This window comes from Haliotis cracherodii, unplaced genomic scaffold (genome assembly GCF_022045235.1).
Source record: "Haliotis cracherodii isolate W230 unplaced genomic scaffold, xgHalCrac1.p SCAF_4, whole genome shotgun sequence".
Lineage (NCBI taxonomy): Eukaryota > Metazoa > Mollusca > Gastropoda > Lepetellida > Haliotidae > Haliotis > Haliotis cracherodii.
In genome coordinates this window covers 19,591,808-19,597,814 of record NW_027266297.1, presented here as the reverse complement: position 1 = coordinate 19,597,814, position 6,007 = coordinate 19,591,808, and positions in this window count along the sequence as shown.

Sequence of the window (6,007 nt, the reverse complement as noted above, 5' to 3'; positions counted from 1 at the left end):
GTTTATTTAATGAGTTACATACCATGTATTCAATTCCTCAAAGCAAATGCCATGAACAATTTAAGTAAGCTATTATCAACAGAAAAAAACTAAAATGATGTTTGTTAAAAAATCACAAATATATAAGATGGCAATTTCATATTTCCTATTGGCAAACAAGATTTTGAACTACATGTTTTCATGAATGATTTCAGTACTGTGGGAGATGGTGCATGTATCAATGAGAATCATAGACAACATTTGTAGTGAAGTAACTTGTCCACTTATCACTGCTTATTTATTTCAGGTAAGTTTGTCTTGTTACTTTCAGTAATACAATCCCTGCACACAGCATGGATAACAGAAATTATTTAATAAGAGCATTGTCTATTTTGGAGACAAAATATTTCATTTGAAACATGACGGCTGAAGGAATAAAGAAAAGAATTTTGTCTTCAAAAATATTGGATATGAATTAAGGCCTACTCAACATTCAAACAATATCGATTTCATAGTCCAGACCATGAACGTGTCTCAACATTTCCCTTACTTCAACTATGAAAATAAATAACTATTTACATTTATAAGAAACATATAGCACAAAAACAACATTCCTGAATTCTTGTCAGTTTAAATCTACAAACTTCAATACATTCCTTTGAGGAGGAACGATATCACCAATTTCAAACACTTCCTGCTAAAACGTTAATATAATAAGCAGGTGTAGCATTGCTGTATGTAACCTGCCTCTTTTGAAAGGCTTCTTTTGATTGGGCAAACAAATATCTGTGCAAGGCATTTGATTGGCTTATGCAGGGATGTGTTTCATTACCTGTTCACTGATCAAAGGTGGTACAGCAAAAGGCTATGGGCCAGATACTCAACACATCATTCTCCATAGGGTTTCATATTAATTAAGTACAGCAGAGATAATTTTTTATTACCTCACTTTCAATAACATTTGATCAAACCTGCCTACACAAGTTTGCAAACACTATCAACACTAAACAATGGCTCAAATAACATAAAAGAGTAAAGTTGACACAATATATGAATAGCAACTTCTTTAATTACTGTAACGGCGATGTTTCGGAAAAGATCCATATACTGTTGTTAAGCAAGACAAAGGATCTAAACCGAAACGCCGCCTTTACAGTAATTTAAGAAGTTGTTATCCATAAATTGTGTCTACTTTGACATACATCAACTTTTAAGTAATGACTATCAAACAATAGAAGAGTAAGGCTTACATTACCAAATTTCACTTTCGGTAATTCTTTTACGTGAAATGAATAAATGAAAATTTAGGAACAGACATTGTATACATTTTTAAGCAATACAAAATGTGTGAGGTAATGGCATGAAATATAAGATCCCTATGGAGAATTCTGATTTTGAGAACATATTTGTCACCTCACTGCAGTTGTCATGTAAGTGTGTAGACTTTCAACAGGAATTCATGAATGAAAAAACGAGAGAATTTACAGCATGTTTATAGAATATATACACTCATGGACATATTCACAGAAAATGGTAACAGCACTGTTGCTATGGAAACATACAAATGTACAATAAGTACAGGTACAACACCCTACATGGGTCACAGGCTGGGATGCAACAACAGCATCTTCATCATATCCCCTTAATGCCTGTCTGTCTTCATTACCACATTACTTGTATCATAATCCTCACAACAGAACCCATTTCTCCCTCCAGTAAACTTGTATTACAGTAATTAGAGAAATTTAAGTCCAATTTTGAATAGCACACATATTTTCTTTTCATGACATTCCACCAATAACATACTTTATATGTAACAGAATTCTACCTTGAAATGGAATGAAAATATGAGTATCACATCTTTACAGTATTCAACATCCTGTAATGAAATATTTTTAAATCTAAAAAGTGTTCACTTTTCTTGAAAACACAAAATATTGTCACTTTCCAAACAGGTCAGTTTGGAAATGCTCAAATTGAATATTGATAGATAATATTCAAAACTGACAAAACGAATCTGCCCATCCCCGCCCATGACACCATAGTATGTCTGCTGAGGAAAGGTATGGGTTTAAATGCATATATGTGTGTGGCAGACCCTGAGATTGCCTGAATGTATACATGTACACAATCTGAGAAACCCAGAACACTCACTCACCATGTACAGAACATGCACAGCATCTGCACAGAATATTACCATCCTAGTTTGGAATTAGAACCTTGAATGATAGCCGTCTTCCATCCTAGGTTAGCTTAAGTTCATCCTTAAATAAAAACATCTCCAACTGAAGTTCATGACTCATGTCAACCTCACATGTATCCCGCCAGTCCCTTTTTCTGTTAAATTAGTTTGGCCTTAGCCCAGCTTTACTGAAGCACTGTTTTGAAAGGTGTCATTTTGCCTTCTCTGTAATGTGTCTGTGGCTTTCCCTGTCAAACAAGCTACAAAGTTACAACATATAGGATAAATAATGCCTTGGAATACTGCAATGAACCACTCACCAAAGGCAGCTTAGTTCAAGAACTAACTGTAAAGGCCATAGCCAAATCTATTATCTCAGTGAGGCCCATGTGGCTGTTGTAGGAAGATGAAGTATCTCTGAAATTACTTGACTACAACTCTGTCATATCTCTCCATAATCCATACCCAACGTTTCTGTACTAGGATATGTGTTAAACGACCTTAAAAGTGGAAAACTAAGAGATTTGTGTAGCGGGAATGTAATTCATGACACTGAGTACACACTGCATCGTGTGTGCTGTATGACTTATAAAAAAAGCTTCAGGACATCCCGGTATGCTGCATGACACTCAGTACACACTGCCTGACACTCAGTACACATTGCATGACACTCAGTACACACTGAATGACACTCAGTACACACTGCCTGACACTCAGTGCACTGCATGACACTCAGTACACACTGCCTGACACTCAGTACACACTGCATGTCACTCAGTACACACTGCCTGACACTCAGTACACTGCATGTCACTCAGTACACACTGCCTGACACTCAGTACACACTGTATGGCACCCAGTACACACTGTATGACACTCAGTACACACTGCCTGACACTCAGTACACTGCATGACACACAGTACACACTGTATGGCACCCAGTACACTGCATGACACACAGTACACACTGTATGACACACAGTACACACTGCATGACACCCAGTACACTGCATGACACACAGTACACACTGTATGACACTCAGTACACTGCCTGACACTCAGTACACACTGCATGACACTCAGTACACACTGCATGACACACAGTACAAAATTGTGTGACACTCAGTACACATTGCATGACACACAGTACAAAATTGTGACACTCAGTACACATTGCATGACACACAGTACAAAATTGTGTGACACTCAGTACACAGTGCATGACACTCAGTACACACTGCCTGACACTCAGTACACACTGTATGACACTCAGTACACACTGCCTGACACTCAGTACACACTGTCTGACACTCAGTACACACTGCATGACACTCAGTACACACTGCATGACACTCAGTACACACTGTATGACACTCAGTACACTGCATGACACTCAGTACACACTGCCTGACACTCAGTACACACTGCATGACACACAGTACACACTGCATGACACACAGTACACACTGCCTGACACTCAGTACACACTGATACTCAGTACACACTGCATGACACTCAGTACACACTGCATGACACACAGTACACACTGCATGACACTCAGTACACACTGTATGACACTGGTACACATTGGGCGAGTGACAGGCATGATGCTGTGTGTGATGTGGCACTGTTATAATGCTACTAGGCATATGTCAGACGGATTATGAAGGGTTGACTTAATCAAATACTGTTCTTCAATCATTTCAGGGCATTACCTCTTCCATGTAAATATTGTCATACAATAATTGTATTTGTATATCAGGCTAGGTATCTCACTGATACTTACTACTCAAAGAAGTTAAAGAACACCCAACTTCACATTACTATAGTTAATCTGCCATGGCATGACAGATCAACTTTTGTAATATGGAAGAAATGGGTGTTCTTTCACTTCTTTTGAGTAGTATAAAACACACTTAATAAGATAAGGAATACCTTGCTATGCCTTCAAATAGTCAAGGTGTGATGATCACTCCTGAGTGAACTGAATGACTTTGCTAAGATGCTGGCAAGGGAAACAATGGACACAAATAAGTTAATACTTGAGGTTATTTCGAAAATATTTTGCTGATAATAATGGTGCTTGATTTTATTCTAAAAAAACTGCCCTTGAAATAATTCAGCAACTAACAAAAAGGGTTGATATGGAAGTAAGCACACCTTCAGGCAACGACAGCATCGGCTTTTAGACTTTCAGAAACTTTAGTTTGGATCATTCATGCTGAAGAAAATAGTCAAAGGCCTTATTATGAAAAGTTCTGCAAATGTCATGCTGGGCATGTATCGGTGAAGAAAGAACAGTATATACAACCTAGGAAGTATTGACGAACAGGCTAACGATATTTTGAGATTTTCTGATAGTAATCAGAATTTGTCCATCCTTGAATGCTGTCATTTCTCCCACCATTCTAGCATGCAACCAAATGATCAATATGACCTGACTGCCGAAACTACCTCAGTAACCCATTCAAGCTGTTGGTCCACACCAGTCACTGCAACAACGTTTCCACTTTCGAACCACCTCCCTGCCATAAGTCACCCAGGACATTAACATATATCCATGTACACAAACAGGTGCTGACAACAACTAACACATACAATATCAGCAGTTGATTCTTGTGATAAAACTTGATGGCAACCGTGCAACATCAAACTCCATGTTTCAGAACTTAGAAAAGCATAACATCATTTTCAAAGTGATCAAGTAGGCGTCTGTATGTTCTTTCCAGTCCTAACAGATTACATAATAACCTCATGGTCTCTTCATTTCAATGCATTGTTTTTTCATTCATTTGCCCTCCCAGCAGGTCAGAAGATAAACATCACATACTAGTATTTCATTTCCAACAGTTCAGTATATTGGGAAAATAGTTTTTCTTGAAAATTGATTCATGCTCATCGCCAAATGTCATTTTTTATCATCTGTACGGGTTAGGATGTAAACAAATAATAACAATTTACTATTGAAAGTTAAAAGTTTTGAGAAGAACCTGTCTACATTTGAGTCTTAATTGTTAAAAAATATATATATATTACAAAAAATGTCTAACAAGTCATTTCCTTGCCTATATTGCCAGTTTGAGCAAAAGTACTGGTACATGATATCGACTAATACATCTTAATATCATTTCTAGTAGTAATCATGGTCAATCTTGAATGAGGTATGTCACTGCAGTAATCAAGTAATTACAGGGGTATATATTAAATATATACATTCCTGGCAAGGTAATCAAGTTAACACAGGGGTATATATTAAATATACAGATTCCCGACACAGCAATCAATACAAAATCCTGACTACAGTTTATGACAATGTCTGTCTTATAATCATAATGGATGATCATTGATGATTCACCGGAATTGCGAATTTTTTACTCCTGGTAATGTAAAAGATTTTGTTCTGAACTTCATGTATACATTTATGTTACGATGAAATTGAAATACAAGACCTACACAAAACCCCACATCATTTATGTCATGTCAGAATGGTCAGTAGTCCTTCAGCCTAACCTGTGCATACATAAAATATGAGTGAGTGAGTTTGGTTGAACGCTGATTTGAACAGAATTTTAGTTATAGTGTCAGCTTGTTCATTTTGATGTGAAAAAAACCCTCCTAGAATGAAGCAGGTGTAACACCATTATTGTGAAAACAAACAGGGGGAGGTTGATAAGCAAGAAACAATCAGGTCCAATCAGGGATTCCAACCAAAGATTGCATGTATCTGCACTGCCTTAGGGACACAACTCTCCACTCTCTTTATGACTGGGCACCCATGTCTCCACAGCTTACATTAATACCCAAGACTATTTATAAATAGTGAGTGCGTATGGTTTTACGCCGCTT